The 17,323-nt window shown below is 35.3% G+C and overlaps 1 long non-coding RNA gene across 2 annotated transcripts; it reads left to right on the top strand.

Moving 5' to 3' along the window:
- The first annotated feature begins 3,994 nt into the window (after window positions 1–3,994).
- LOC131634073 (uncharacterized) lies at window positions 3,995–6,064 on the top strand. 2 transcript variants are annotated; one of them, XR_009293472.1, is made up of 5 exons: window positions 3,995–4,223; window positions 4,330–4,593; window positions 5,192–5,351; window positions 5,456–5,536; window positions 5,633–6,064. It is a non-coding gene; the product is annotated as an uncharacterized LOC131634073 (long non-coding RNA). The 2 variants fall into 2 exon arrangements; XR_009293471.1 differs by having other exon boundaries at window positions 3,995–4,593.
- Window positions 6,065–17,323: the final 11,259 nt, after the last annotated feature.

Genomic DNA, 17,323 nt, shown 5'->3' with positions numbered 1-17,323 from the left:
CTAAGCAAGTGATTAGTAAAGTTGGTACCGTAATGCCAAAAACATTTTATGAGTGAAAACGAATGGGTTTCTTCAAGACAAACATAAACAATGTATTTTATTTTCATTCAGAAATTAACAAGTTTTTACATGCTATAAATGCTTAAACAAACAATGAAATGTTACGAATGAGAATGCAATGAAGAAACTAAATGAATGCCATTGTTGAGGAGACTTGACTCCGTCTGGACTTATTGATCTTGAATACTTTTTGCAGTTCTTTCCAAACACTTCAGATTACTCCAAAAGAGAACTCCATCGAAGTCACCCATGAGTCGTAAACTTTTGCCTTACTTTAGGGATTCGAGCAAAGCGAGTGATGCAATGCTCAAGATAAGAGTACGTCTTGCTTATCCCTCGTGCGGGAGCCCCAAGCATAGTTGCTAGAGTAGTAATCGCCATCATAAATGGGAAGAGTCTTGTATGATCATCAACTCAAGAGAGCTACTTGTGGTGAAGAAGACCCAATACTAGAATCTTAACCAATTGTGATTCCAACAAACAAGGAAACGAATGAGCACAAGGCAATAGAATCACATCAATTTGTTTCTCATATTCTTCTCATCTCTGTTAACTAGCAAGGCCACTGAGAAGGAGATCTTGAGAAAAGGAAACTGATATATGAAGTAGAACCTTAAGAATGAGAAGCATTGTGAAGAACACTCTTGATTATCACACGGAAGAAGATTCTGACGAAGTCACCCAAGAATTTCTAATGCTTTAGGGATTCGAGCAATGCGAATGATGCAATGCTCAAGATAAGAGTACGTCTTGCTTATCCCTCGATCGGGAGCCCCAAGCAACTTCCACACATGTATAGGGGATGATTGCCAATTTAGCTTCAATATCCATCATTAGGAGTGAGAGTGGATGATCTTTGCATTTCTTGATATTAGGCATTAGGCACAAGCCAACAACATCTGAATCAGTGGGGTCACGACTTTTTATGGCTTTCAATCTTTTCTCCAAGAGGTGGAACCTTTTGTCAATTTCAATAATTGGAGACTTGCAGACTTCAATGATGTGAATTCTCTTTACCAAGAATAGGAATCTCAACATTATTTCAAACATTCTGATACATAAGACTTTCTCATGGGCGAGATCAACATTTGCATTTGGCCTAGGAGGAACTCGTCTCAATTTTTCTTGTCAAAGAGAAAACGCATGAATAACCTCCATACATTGATTCATGTCAGTCTCCATTTATGTTCTCATCTCATTTAAAACCCACAGAGTTGTTCCAATATCAACATTTGAGCACGTAGCGGTGAGAAGTCAATTGTATTGTTGATGTCAAAGTCTGAATAGAAAGGCCCCCACAAGCTTCTGATAGAACCATGAAATGCATGATAGTATGAATGCATGTTTCATTTATGGAGAATCCTAAAGTCTTTTCACACTTTTCTTTTTCTTTTATTTTCTCTTCTTTTTTTTTTGAATCAAGGCTTCATTTTGTATAGGATATCTTTTTTTTTTATATTTTTTTTATTTTTCTATTTTTTTTGGAAATAGACTTTAGGATCCCCCACAAATGAAGTGGATGAAGGAATGATGTTATGCAATGCAAAGGCATGGGATCAAGGTCCATATAATCTTAGTAACCACTGTACAATCCTCTGAATAACTGATGTGAAGCCTCTGTATAAGTCAAATGTCACAGGATCAAAGGTTCGACGCCTTTTTGAAATACCAGAATATCAAGCACCATGAGAACAGACCAAATAAAGGTCCATCCTCAAATATGAAGAAGCCAAGGTATGTAGGAGTCAAGGTTTCCTGTCCCACCCCAATCTCACGGGTATGAATTCTAGACACGGACAGGTGGTCCCTAATGGTCACTAGGGTCTACAGTTCCCATGGGGTACAAAGTGTTTGAGGCAACAAGGGTGCCAGACACAATGTTCCATGAAAGAACCTCGCCCAGTTGTGGTACCCCATGTTGAACTCGATCGTAGCAAGGGCCACAGGAGTCAACATGAGCATCCACGCTAATCCTATGTGTCACTGGCCTGGGTAGTGGGCCTTTTACCTCTCACAAACCCCCCACCTGCAAAACAGAACATAAGACCCCAAGGAACATAAAATATAATCCATATGCATGATGTGCAAGCAGAAATAAACATGATATGCAAGCAGAAAATAAACATGCAAACATATATACAAGATATAGACATAAAACAAATAAACACCCAATAAAATAAAACAAACAAAGGCTAGGATCGACTTGCTTAGGTAATCCCCAGCAGAGTCGCCAGCTGTCGCACGCTCGCGAAAAATGAACAGAGTCGCCACCAATATATTTATCCCATAAGGGAAAGGAATATCAGAAAACCTAACAAAGGAAGGAACAGGGTCTTGCGACCAGAGAATCAAGGTACGGAAGTCGGTTACGCAAGGGGAAGGTATTAGCACCCCTCGCGCCCATCGTACTCGATGGTATCCACCTATGTTTGTTTCTATCTAAAGGGTGTGTACTATGTCTATGTCTATATGCGAATGAATGCAAAAGAAATACGGGGAAAAGAAGGAATATTTACAAATGTGCTCGTTTAAGATGGGCGGAGTTAACGCTCGCGCTCTTGCATAAGGGGACAGCCTAGGATGCAATGGAGCAGAGATACCGATGCCCTTAAGAGAAAGATGTGAGAGAGTGATTGTGAGCGTTTCGAGGAAATCCCTTATGCAAGGGAAACTCGAGTTACTCTTTGGTTTGTATTTTTTAGAAGTTGGGAACTTACGCCTGAATGGGACCCTTAAGCAAGGGAGATCCAAGCACTCGAACATTCCCTTAAGCAAGGGATGTTTCAAGCTTCCATTTCCTTTTTAAGAATTTTCATTTTGATTATTAGTTTTTTAAGTATTTTCTTTGTATGTTTTAAAGGGATTTTATTTGAATATTTATTAGATGTTTTAAAGTTGTAAAAGAAAAAGAATGAAAATAGGGGGGGACTAGCCTAATTTCTAAACCTAGAGTTATTGTTTATGGATTCTACCTAAAGGTTAGGAATAAAGGAACATGAAAGTAAAGATCGCAATCGGAAGTCAATAGTGAGTAACACAATGGTACAAAAATTGGCATGCAAGTATATAGTAACAAGTCAAAAATATAGTACAAAAATGAATTAAAAATACTACTATTTTTTTATGTTGATTTTTATGAGAGAAATCGAATTACAAGTCAAGTAAAACGACTAAAAACAAATAGCCTAAAACCAAATATTTTTTATGCACATTTTTATATGTCAAAGTCTAAAAATAAGAGGAAGAAAATTAGCATTTTATCACCTAAAAGAAATGGCAAAAAAAAAATCTAATAGAACATCAATTTCATCAATTAAAAATTAAAAGAAACAGGGGTGAAATTCTGAATTACATGATGGTGAATAGCAAGGGCTTAAGGCCCAGTTTGAGTTTGACCCAGGGGGGCGTTTTTGTTATGATTTCAGTGGCCAAAAATGGCAGTGTTGGCTAAGGGGTGAGAATCAGAATTTTCGGGCCCAATTGATTATTGCTTTGGTTTTTAACAAAAAGATGATGGCGACATGGACCGAAAGGGGGTGTGGATTGTTTGGCCCAGATGCATTGCGTTTTGATCCATCCAATTAGTTCAGAACTTCAATTATCCTAATTATCACATTAATCCAATTGAAATGTCATGGTTAGTATTCAATTAATCTTAATTAGTCCTAATTAATTCCAATTAATATCAAATAAAAAAATCAATTAAAAGAAAAATGTAAAAAAATGGGAATTAGGGTTAATTCATTGTGACGTTTCGCATCCATTCTCAGACTTTCCTCTCGTCTTCTCCCTAGCAAACGGCGTCTCCGGTGAACTACCCTCGCCGTCTACGGTGACCTACCCTCGCCGTCTACGGTGACCTACCCTCGCCGTCTTCTAACTCTCCGATCCGTTAATCTCTCTTTTCATCTCGTTTTCACCGATATTTCTCTCTTAATCACCCCAATCTCCTAAATCTAATCTTCAAAGAAATCCTAGAATACTTAACCCTAAACTAGATGCCGATGAAACATTCAAACCACGCAATTGGAAGTAGAAGAACGCTTAAGGGATTAGAGGCTTACTTGGAGCGAAGATAAAAACGAAGGGACCGAAAACCAGAGGGAAGAATTCACGTTCGTCGGCGTGCGAAATAAACGCACGGAAGTAAAGAGGTTCTTCAGGTGATTCTTGACTCAGCGCTTCTCACTTCTTCTACTATTCTTTTTTCTTTTGATCTTTTCTGAAATTGTTGTTGTGCGTGATGGTTGTTGTTGCGGTGGTGCTGAGATGCGAGGAATGAAGATTAGAGATCGTGAGATGATGAGCGGTGATACCAATCGGTGTCTTGAAGGTTGGAGATTAAAGCAAGATGAAGATGATGAAGGTTTCTGATAGTGTGGTCACGACGTGAAGCTGAGGCGATGATGAAGATATGGATGTATCTGCCGTCGAAAATTGTTGAGTGATGGATGAATTGAATCCGCAGAATGAAGAGGTAAAAATTCGTGAAGATGAATTGGAGGATTCGGTTGCGATTTTTTTTTGCCACAGGTTTGTGATTCTGCAACTTCTTTCAGCTTTCTGTAATGAGTTTGTTACTCCCTTCTCCTCTTCTTATTTTTCTGTTTGATTTCTGTTGATGACGATGATGAGATTGAAGAGTGGTGGAGTGAAAAATTGAGTCTGTGTGAAGGTTGAAGAGTGTGAATGAAGAAGGGTGAGGTTCAGAGGGTTGATGAAAATGGTGGAGGGAGAAGGAGGTGGAAGATGAGTGTGAGAGAGTGATGAAGATGATGATGGAGGAGAATGTGAAGAAAGGATTATGGTGTGTGAAAATGGCGTGTGTTTGGAAAAAAGTGGTGAAGGTCTTTGAATTGTGGAGGGAAGAGGATTTATAGTTGGAGGTGGAGTTAGCTGAACCATTGGATTAGAGATTCGGTTCTGAGCAATGGAGGGTGAGATTGAGAGTTGGTTATGAGGGTTAGAAGTTGGTTACAATTCTGTTTTGGTGGTTGGGAAGTTGGTTAGAGGCAGTTAGTTAAGAATTCTGTTAAGTTTAGAATTCTGTTAAGTTTAGTAACTGTTAAAAGTTAGTTAAAGGTTGTTTAACTGAAATGAGGTTTGTTCCTTTTTGTATCTACTTGTGCAGGGCTGGTTTATTCGTGATGCAGGGAATTGTTTCGAGAATTGATTGGTGGTTAGAAAAATAAGAACATGGTGGTTAGTTCTGTTATGAATCGGTTAGAAGAATGGGTGCAGGGCTGTTTTGAATAATTGTTTCTGAACTGATTTGGAAATGTGCAGTTATGGTGAGCTGAATCGGATTTTTGATGTCTTGTGCAAGGTTATTGTATTGGTTTTGATGTGTATGTACTAACAGTGTGAATGAACTGGTTTCTGTTGTTATATGCAGGTTTTGGGAAACTGTGGACTATCGAAAATGGCTTGGTGGAAGAAGTTGATGAAGAGTTTTGGTTCTGTTTGGAATATTTAGGTTATGGCATTGGTGTGAAATTGTATGGCTTTTCTTGATGCGTGCAGGGACCGATTCTAACTGCTTTTTGCTTTCCCATTTTCTGAACTAATGCAGGGCGGCTTCGGATGTGTTATGGCGTGGACTGTTTAGTGTGTATTTTTGTTTTGATGTAGGTTTGCTCCTGAATGCTGACTACTCTTGGCGCGATGAAATGCCGCGGATGGATCGGTGAATCAATTAGAATCAACTATACAGTCAGGGTGCTGATAGCTAGAAAATGAGTTTAGCAATTCCTGTTAGTGCAAATGTATTTACTTGGGGTTTATTGTGGACTGAAGTGGATTGGTGGGAATGCTTTATGACTGTGTATTGAATTGTGGTTCATAGATGGACTTCTGTTTGGACTTTGAAATATGGTTCTTTGTTTTGTAATGGGATGGTAGCTGAGTGGTGTAGGGAGATACTGTATGTGAATTTTGTAGGGACATGTAATGTTTATGCTTTGGCAAATTTTGTAGGGACATGTAATGTTTATGCTTTGGCTTATGGAACCGTTTGGAATCTGATGAATCAGTATTGCCAACTGCTTCGAGCCCTTTTATTATTATTTTTTTATCTTTTGATTGCAACCTTGGTTGGATCATAAAGGTGGATACTGTAACACGATAAGGTGGATACTGTAACACGATATTGCATTGACAATAGGTTTGGAACTTGTAATGAGAACTCCTTGAGGGTAAGGGCCTTTTGGTGTCTTGAATAAAGTTTGAATCCTTAGCATTAACAAACATGCCCAAAATTTATCCTAAGATGGACTTAGTCAAAACGTGACCATAAGTCCCTAGACTTGAAACAATGCAATATCTCTTATCCAATATTTACAAATAGCCCAATCAATTGACTTAAAGATGAATCAACTTGAATTGACAAAATGAATCCCAACGAATCCACTTCTTTCTCTTGCATAAGAACCAAAGCCAATTAATGATTTATAATTCCTGTAATGAAGTGGCCCAATTTCTCAAATGATATTAAAACCAACTTGAACCAAGCTGCAAGGACCGACTCCATTAAGCCTCTGATGATGATGATAGAAGCTCCCATCCATAAGTCAAAATTCAAAGAAGAACGAGGTGAATCATGCCACACTTTTTAAGGTCCTTGATCCCAAGCCAAAGTTATTCTTTAATGATGCATGAGTTAATTTAATGTCCTAATGGAGGTATACAGATGAAATGCGAAGCTAAAGCCAGTTAAAAATTAAAGGGTAGGACAAATTTGGGGTATGACACTATTTATCTGTAAATAAATCTCAAATAAATAGCGTGTGTGAAGTAATAAACAATACTTGGCGTTTGTGTAAAAATAAATTCAACAGCGAGCCAAAATACCGTATAAGAAAAATTCTAAAAATCAAGTATTCATAAATAAGGATATAAAAATCCAAGATTATATGAAACTCTTAATTTTTGGATTGAAATTTTCTTGAAAAAAGATGCGGGCAAATTTTGGGGTATAACAAGTGCGTCCAAATCAAAACGAACACCCAACAAAAAAGAATAATTTGATCCAACAATTCCCTCTCCAAACCACATAAAACACAATCAATAGAATTAGAAAAAGAAATACATCTATAAAGAAGGAGATCCCTTGTCACGATTAATTTATACGGATTTAACATATTAGTTTATTATTTATTTCATATATTTGACAAGGAAATATTTGACTTATTTGTATTTATTTATCAATGACAAACACTTTTCCTGTATTTTTCTACAATTATTTAAAAAAATGTATTAGATGTTTTTTTATATTAATCAATAACAAAAAATTGCCTTGCCACATTTTTATTTATCATTTATAAATATTATTTTTTTTATAATTATTAATAACAATTTTTTGTCTAATATTTTTAATGTATTTATAACAAAAAAATTTATTATTATCAATGACAAATATTACTTTTATTTTTTAATACTAGTCAATGTCAATTATTTTTTAAAATATATCAATATTGTCTATTATCTACCTATAAAATATCAATTGCATGTTTTACTTCAATTATCATTTCTGTTCAAAATTATTACACTTGTAAAAGGGTTTAAATGTAAATAACAAATGTCTCAATTCAAACTCTTCTCCGTATCATATTGTCCTATAAGTGTCATTTGTTTATTGGCCTAATTGATCAACCTTTTCCCCCAAGATACACATTCTCTCTCTTAATTAAAATTTCAAATTTCTCTCGCATTAATTTTCCCACACATTCTTATTTCCATTTTAAATTCATTTTATATCGTATCAAATAAATTTTATTTCTCACGGGTCATTATCAACACGATATCTATTTAGATTTATCCACAATTACCTTTATTTGAGAGAAAAAATTTATGTTCAAAAGTTAAAATTTCATTTTTTTCCATCTCATGGATTCTTTTTTTGTATGATTATTTATACTATTGAATTTATACGATTATTGTTCATTTATAATTAAGTCAACTCACTTCAAATTTACATGTTTCAAAATACATTTTATACAATATCTCGTACGGGTATCTTACTAGTTATAATTTTATAAAATATGTCAATGTCTTAAGTATTATTTTATGAAAAATTATAATTCATATTTTCATATTTCTTATTATAATTATTTTAAAAATAACTAAAATATAATTAATTGAATTAATTTATTTATCATAAAACATTTGTCGCAATCTCACGGATGAATAATAATTTTTTATATATAACATCTTAAATAATTTAGTTTTAGAAGAAGATAAATACCAAAAAAATTAGGAAAAAAATTAAAAACATGCATACAATTATAATTTGGCTACTATAATCATTTTTAATTTTATTTTGATGACATTAAAAAATTATGTTAGGACGAGATGAGATAAAGGAAAAAAGATTGTCTTTCATATCTCGATATTTTCTCTTTTTAATTTATTTATGTCTTTATCTTTGTCTAGGTAGCGTGAGGTTGATATTGGGGTTATTGTTATTTTGAATTTCTCCATTTCAAATCTCTTTAGCATTATTTAGTTTTATTTATAAATGTTCTTCCTTTTGTTTGATGGATTTGAAGTCATAGAAAGTATTTTAGTTCTTCCCCTATAGATATTTCGAACTTATTCTGCATTATTTTTTAGAATTCCTTGCACGAGGATTCGTTAGTAGCTACGAAGATATCAACATGGATTTGAACTAAAAAAATATTGCATGCTCAGTTTTCTTAATGAGAAGAGTTTTATCAACTTGTCATTTCTGAAACTTATTTTTGAGCAAAAATTTACCTAAATGATCATTCCATGCTCTATGAGCTTGTTTTATAATGCATAGTGCTTCCTAAGCTTGAAGACATGGTCTAGAAAAGTATGGTTGGTTAAACTTGGAAGTTAATAAACAAATACCTCCTCTTGAATGTAACCATATAGAAATGTACGTATACATCCATTTGAAATTCATGATGCACGAGAATGCTAATAACATCCTTATGACTTATAATCTAGCTACAAGAGCATAGTTTTCATCGCAATCAATTCCCTGTTATTGGTTGTATCCTTTTGCAACTAGTATGGATTTATTTCTTAAACCGTTGACATCTTCATCCATATGGCTGCGAAAGACCTTTCGGGTTCCAATCACTAGATAAGTTGAAGCTTTGGGAACAAGTTCCCAAATGATGCTTTGTTCAAATTTATTTAAATCTTCTAGAATTGGTTCATAGGGAGTTTGTTTTAGAATTGGTTGTATATCAAGACATGATTCATAACATACCAATCAATATTTACAACATCAACCCATAGGTATTTAGGAAGATTGGTCTTATTGAGCATCGTCGTTGCAAGCTCTACTAGAGATCTGTTTTTCCTCTCTTCTACCCCAATTTTGTTGGGGAGTTTGTGGAGTGGAAATGGTATGCCGAATACGATTCTCCTTGCAAAATTGTTTTAATTACTCATTTTAGATTCCTTGGTCCATGTGGATGTGTGTCATTCTCAAATGTCATAACCAATAGTCATCCTCGTTACTTGGAGACATACATCATTTGAAGGAATTTTATTCAAATTCATTGTCTAGGTATTTTCACTTCTTGAGCTAGTAAATAGAGTTTCTTTTGACTTTGATTTATGATCATGCAGCCAGAAGAATCAAATGATACATTGTTACCTTTGTCACAAAGTTAGCTAATTATAAGTAAATCATGCTTAATTATTTTTACCAAGAGAACTACCACAGTGTTTGGATTTATGGACTTATCAATGGTGTTGTTGAAGCGGTAAATAGGCAAGTAAACGATTGGAAGTATTCCGAGTTTTATCGCCTCCACAAGGATCAATACGAGGGAAAGAACTTCGTTCAATAATTTCCACAATTCTAAACTTGGGTTGAATGGTTTAAAAGTAAAGTGAAAAAAAACATATGAACAGAAAATAAATACAATCTTTGGATATGAGAGAACTCTCAGGATTGAATTTCAACTACCTGTCAAGTACTTAAACATACTGATCAATTGTAGCAATATAAATCACTCATCAATATTATCACGTATCGCTCACAACAAGGTTATGTCTAACGCATAGTTAAGCAAACAATCGTATTACTCTCGTCGGTGATGTCTCACACAACTCAAACAACACGAAAGCATTAAGTTTTGATACCCATTGTGAATATTGGACCTAAATCTATCTCTAGAGTCTAGAATCTAACAGGTAATTCTCCAAGAATGAGATTTAAACTGTATATGGCTATAACAACCCAAACCTCAAGCACAAAGCAAAAATAAGAATAACATATATATTTATTTGAGGAATAGATATAATATATTATCATAGTTAGTACATATACATAATATTATAGTAACTTACATACAAACCTCAAAAAATGGGAAATACATAAGAAAGAAACGAGAAGAATTAAAATCTCCCTCGGAGTCAATCACAATCTAAGAATCATCAACCCCAAATCATCAAGTTGCATCAACCATTGTTGTTGTCAAAGCGTCAAAATATCAAAGAATGAAGGTGATAGAGTTTGGACTCAAATATATCCAACTCATGTCCTAAAAATATGTTTTTAACCAACTTAACAAGTTTTTTTTCTACTAAATTTAAATTATCACAACTTATAGAACTGTTTATGGATTAATGGTTGAAGGAGTTCGTGAGAAAAATGGGAAGAAGTTGTAAAAGGAAAGGCTTGATTTGGGAATGGGAGTATTGGATACTGGAGCAGGAGTTGGAGCTGACACTGGTGGAATCTCGATTGTTGGATCAGTGAAAGGAAAGCTGGGAAATGGCATGGTGTGCTTTGGAAGAGATGGAATGGAAGTGTACAATGGTGGAAGACTTCCCTTAGGCAATGATGGAATTACCTCTGGCATAGATGGTTTTGATGTGGTTGTGTGAAGAAGACGGCGGGCTTCGACGTTCATGCTTGACATTGTTGCAACAACAAGTAGAGCAATCATGAATGATTTGGAGAAAGCCATTGTTGATGATAACTTGATGGATTGTATTGAGATGAGAAGATGGTTTGAGGTTTGATGAGAAGGAAAGGGATGGTTGATGGTTTTATATATTAGTTTAACTTTCTATATTTCACTTTGCTAAATGTATTTTGAGGTTAGATTTGTTGGTTAATTAAAGGATTTGCGATTTTTAATTACTGCCTTCGATGCATTATTAATCATGAAAGTTGAGTTTTTATGCAAAACTATTTTACCTATTCATTAATCAAATTGTGCATTTTAATCCAACAAAACCAATGCAACCGAACAAACCTTGGGTAGGCTAAAAAAGAAATCAACAATGGCCTAAAAAAGCAAATTGATATTAAAAATTATTTTATTTTAATCAATTTACTTAAAATTATGGTGTGATGTGAGTGACTTGTTGTACATTCTTGGTATGTTAACTAGGATTAGGATCTAAATTATGCATTATTTAGGGTAGATCATTACCCTTATGAGATTTCAAGTATAATATTGGATAATATTTAAAAAAATCCATCTCTCTTTTTCTTATGTGATTTCACTGATGTTTGTTAGTCTCTAGAACTTGAATTTAATCTTGTTAAAAAAAATTATTTACTTGTGCACACTGATATGAAAAAGACAAGTTGTTTTTGTTATATTTTAAGCAACTTAGTCAAAAAGCCAACCCTGAATAATATCATTCCTTGTTTGAAAACCCCTTGAACCTATTTATCCCATTCTTTGGTTAAAACTCATTACAAGTCAAAAAGTGAAAAACAATGTCATCATCCTATTCAAAGGGTTGAAAGAGTCTTGTTTAGAGTTGTGTGGGTTGAATAATTATAGTTGTGATATTTGATTCAAAAAGTTGGCAGAAAAATAAATTTTAAAAAGGTGAGAAATAGAAAAATGGGAAAAAAAAGAGAAGGATGTGAATACATGTTCTTTCTGGAAAAAAGAAAGAATTAAATTTGAAAAGAGAAGCGAAAAACAATTACTATAGAGTTGTTGTTGAAAGTGAATGAAATCTTTTGTAATTCAACTCCTGCAGTTTCTTCCAAAGTTACTTTTGTCTCTTTGAATCTTAGCCTAATACCCCTTAAGATTCATCTCACCCTGGCCTTGGTTAAGCTACAGCCCGAATAAAAGTCCTTTTGATCTTTGTGTGCATGTATTACAATTTTAGATGTTAGATTCTCTTTAAACTTCTGGTAATTCTACCTTTCATGTTGTGCTTTGAGTGTAAACAATTAACCTAAACACTTGAGAATTAAGAGAAAATTTATCCTGTGTGAGAATCTTGCTGCTTATGATGTACTCTATGGTAAACTGCCATCTTATCTGTTTTAATTGTTACAAAAATTTGTTCACTAACACCATATTCATAAAGATTAGAATTAGAATTTTTCTTTCATTTTATTTCTTGAGAACCTTTGGAGTTACATGTTTTGTTTAGTTCTCGTTTTTCTGTTTTGAATTTTGAATTTATAATTTTACTTGGAGTGCAAAAACTCAAGTGTGGGAGAATTTGATCAGTGCATTTTAATTTACACTCTTCTTCTATTGTACTGATCGGTCACCATTTCTAGTAAGTATTTGTGTTTTATCTGACAGAAATTCATTACTTTGGTAACACTGTGAGACAATTTTTATTTGTTTTCAATTGAGTTTGTGTGTTGTGGTGTATCATTTTGTTTATTGATTCAAATTTGTGTCAAAAAGGATCTCTTTATGCTTTGTTTGGTAGTGTTACTGTCCAGGTTAATGCATGCGACCAGAGGAACTAATGGCAGGCCTGTAAGGACGAGAAAGAGATGGAAAAATGGAGTTTCTGAAGGATTCAGAAGTCAACACGAGCCCCCATGTGCATCAGAAGTCAACAATAAATATATTTTTTTACATCAATAAATATGTTGTTTTTTAAAATAAATAAACTATAATTAAAATATTTATTTCGAAAAAAATTATATTAAAAAAGTTAAAAAACAGCTTACAAACACAATAAATCTATATATAACAAACACAACAAATTTATATATAACAACATACGATATATATATATATATATATATATATATATATATATATATATATATATATATATATATATATATATATATATATATATATATATATATATATATATATATATATATATATATATATACGTCCATCAAAAACACATACATAAAAAATTTATAAATTTTATGTGTACCTTATTTGAAGACAACTTTGGTGTAGACTTTGAAGGTTTCCTTCAAAATATCAGGGTTTTCTTTCAAGATGTTGTCTTATATGATTCAATTGTTATATCAAAAATAAAAAAGAAAACAAAAATTAGAATATACATTAAATCAATAAGAGTGTATAGTATTGTTGAGAGGAAGTAGAGGAGAATTTTTACCTGCAAAATTATAATATTGTTGAGAAGTTGAGAAGTTGAGAGGATTGGGATTTTTTTTTAAGAAATAGAGGAGAGAAACTTAAATTTTGAGAGATGGGTTTGAAATGGATGTATTTATTAAAGGAATATGGAGTATTGGTGGAACGTTTGAATAATAATGAGGAAGGAATCAGCGAGGGGTAGCCCCTCAGAATTAAAACGGTCAAAATAGGCGTGGGGGACCCCTCGCTAATAGTCATCTTGAAAATAGGGACTGCACGCGCAATCTTCCCGCAACAGTTGATAAGATAATGTTGTCTGTTTTCAGAGGGGCTGCCCCTCGCTAAAATTAGTGCCAATTTTTCCTTGGGGTTGCCCCTTGTTGAGTGTAGCGTTAGTTGTCAAATAAAAACACTTTTTGGAGCTATTTTTATTTTTATATGGGGTAGCCCCTCGCAATGCATATTTTAAAAAATCAAAATTTCCCTCTTCTTCTGTTTGCGAGAGGTATCCCCACGGTATGTGCATTGTGTTTTTTTTAAATGGTGTGTTGCGAGGAGCTTAACCCCAAACAACCTCATTTTATTCGTGAGAAGTTTTACCTCTGGTTAAATCCCCTAGCTATTCAGAGGATTTCTTGTAGTGCGTCCAAATCAAAACGGACACCCAACAAAAAAGAATAATATGATCCAACAATTCCCTCTCCAAACCACATAAAACACAATCAATAGAATTAGAAAAAGAAATACATCTATAAAGAAGGAGATCCCTTGTCACTATTAATTTATACGGATTCAATTTGTAACACCCCACACATATTTGTCTAGAATAATATGCATAAAGTATTATAAATGGTTCATAAGACAACAAATACATAATGTTTTGCAGCGGAAAGTAGAAGTACATGATACAAAAGCCGAATATGACATGGCCAAAATACAAGTACATCATAATAGTACATGTTCAAAATACATAAGATCTGATAAGCACGATAAGAACTAAAGGAACATCCATGTGTCATCAAGAGAACTAGTCCATCTTTCCCTTACCACGAGCTTGTCCCGAACCACCTGAAAAAAATATAATTGGAATGGGATGAGATTACTAAATCTCAGTGAGTCCGCCTATCCTATTAGGTCGCTCGGATCTAAAGGGAACATACAATTAAACGGATCCGCCGTGGACCCGTGGTCTTACTCACGGCTAGGTACAAATACACAATAGGGGCAATATCATCACTGGAAGTCCCATGGCTAACCAATGAGATATTATTAAACACGCAATTAACACACAAGTGTACGTTGTTAGTACAATCACGTCGCCATGATCGTACCAACCCACCGGAGAGGCCCTACTGATATTGCCTATGTGGCATCACTAGGGGTGAATAAGCAAGTGATCTTACCGATATGGTATCACTATCTCACCGTACCAACATCCGATGTTTTCCTGCCAGAGGAAATGCCTTTTTCAGTACATGGTGAGTATACACCAGATCATTCCCACCAAGTACTAGCATTTCTTTAGGTAACACGATGAGTATACACCAGATCATTCCCCTCGAGTACCCACATATCACACTGATCAATGAGTATACACCAGATCATTCCCATTGAAAACAGTGAATATGCCCGGCTATCCCTTCCCACCAATGAGTATACACCAGATCATTCCCATTGGCGGCCATCCACGGAGTATACACCAGATCATTCCCGCGTGGAAGGGGGCATAGAGATGACAATATATATATATATATGCAGCAATACAATACAGCCATCAAGATTACAGGAGAAAATTACATTCCAAAATACATATGCATCACATGTTATCAATATCGCACATAACAGAAGGTACGTCAGATATATCGAAAAATATCATTTTCACACCAAAGCTAATTTTCCTAGATAGTACATCTAACTAGCTTTCTAACGGTATATGGTACGCATTAATCGGGCGTACGAGGTAGGAGATATGAATTTCCTAAGTTTCTGAATTTTTGCTTCTGCGCCCAGTGTAACCGGTTACACCAGGAACCGTAACCGGTTACGGTCACGCAAAAAGCCCAGATTGTCTGATTTTTAACAGCGTAACCGGTTACACTCAAACCCGTAACCGGTTACACTGAACCAGAATCATTTTTCTGCGTTTTTGGGAGTTCTAAACCAGTCCCAAAGTGCTTATGAGTTCATCCCCTGCATTACTAACAGTTCCACGAATTTAACACATGCACCATAATCAGAATCACCAACAAGCATGGATTTAAAGCAATGTAACATGATCACCTTCATTGATTCATTAATCATCACACAAACCCTAACCCCAATTAGAAACCCCAACATGCAAGCCCAAGGTTTCTATCTAGGACTCACCTTAGAAGAAGATGAAGATGATGGTGGAGTTGAGAGCAGAACAGAAGATGTTCAGAGAATCAGGCTTGAATAGATTCAGATGCATGCAAGGTTGAGCTGAGTTTGGTCCAAGCTTGGAGGCTTCCTTCTCTTCCTCTCCCTTTTCCACGTTTTTCTTCTTCTTCCTACTACTAAATCAGAATTCTGGTTTTGGAAAGAAGAGGAGGATTAACCAAACATGCCCTAAGTTTTATTTAAGAGTGAAAATACCTTAATACCCCTTCTATCACCACTAATAGGTTTTGTTAGCATAATTGCCAATTAGTAGAAGTAGATATCATACTTATCGATCTTAGTTTATACCAATCACCTTAGTATTAATAAAGAGTGGATAAATAGGATATCGGGTATTACATTCTCCCCCCCTTAAATAGAATTCGTCCTCGAATTCAAAGAAAACTTACCAAAACAAGTGAGGATAGGACTCCCGCATCTCTGATTCAAGCTCCCACGTAGCTTCCTCAGGACGCGCCTCATCCCACATCACTTTCACGATAGGTATCTCCTTATTCCGTAGAGACTTGCTTGCACGCTCCAGGATCCGGTAAGGTTGAGGATCATAGGAAAGACCTGGTTCTACTTCAACAAAATCCGGAAGGATGGGATGAAAGGTATCTGGTACGAACTTTCGGAGCTGAGATACGTGGAATACATCGTGCAGCCCGGATAGTGAGGGCGGTAGTGCCAACTGATAAGCCACCTCACCTACTCTGCTCAAAATCTGATATGGTCCCACATACCTTGGACTGAGCTTCCGGGTTTTGAACGGTCCTCCCAACCTCAATCTCGGAGTGACTTTCAAATACACATGGTCACCAACTTCAAATTCTAACGGTCTCCTCCGCTTGTCCGCATAATTCTTCTGTCGGTCTTGGGCTTTCTTAAGGTTATCTTGGATCATCTTAACCTTCTCGGTAGTTTCTTGTATAATCTCCGGTCCAAGAATACTCTTCTCCCCTACCTCGGCCCAACATAGCGGTGATCGACATTTTCTCCCATATAAAGCTTCATAAGGAGCCATACCCAAACTAGCATGGTAACTGTTATTGTATGCGAACTCTATCAATGGCAGATGATCCTTCCAACTCCCACCTTCTTCTAAAATACAAGCTCTCAGCATATCTTCAATCGTCTGGATCGTCCTCTCCGTCTGCCCATCGGACTGAGGATGGTTAGACGTGCTCATATCCAGTCTAGTCCCCAATTCCTTATGAAACACCTTCCAAAATCTCGAAGTGAATTTTGGATCCCGATCGGACACTATACTGGATGGCACGCCATGCAATCGGACAACCTCCGCTATGAAAAGTCTTGCGAGATGAATCACCTTGTGTGTGGTCTTTACAGGTAAAAAGTGAGCAGATTTGGTCAACCTATCCACTATTACCCATATAGAATCATGTCCGCCTCGAGCACGAGGTAATCCCACGATGAAATCCATAGAGATAGAATCCCATTTCCATGTTGGTATCTCCAGTGGCTGTAACATTCCTCCTGGTCTCTGGTGCTCAATCTTAACTTGTTGACAGATGGGA

Source organism: Vicia villosa, unplaced genomic scaffold (assembly GCF_029867415.1).
Source record: "Vicia villosa cultivar HV-30 ecotype Madison, WI unplaced genomic scaffold, Vvil1.0 ctg.001217F_1_1, whole genome shotgun sequence".
Lineage (NCBI taxonomy): Eukaryota > Viridiplantae > Streptophyta > Magnoliopsida > Fabales > Fabaceae > Vicia > Vicia villosa.
This window is presented reverse-complemented; position numbering and strand designations above follow the sequence as displayed.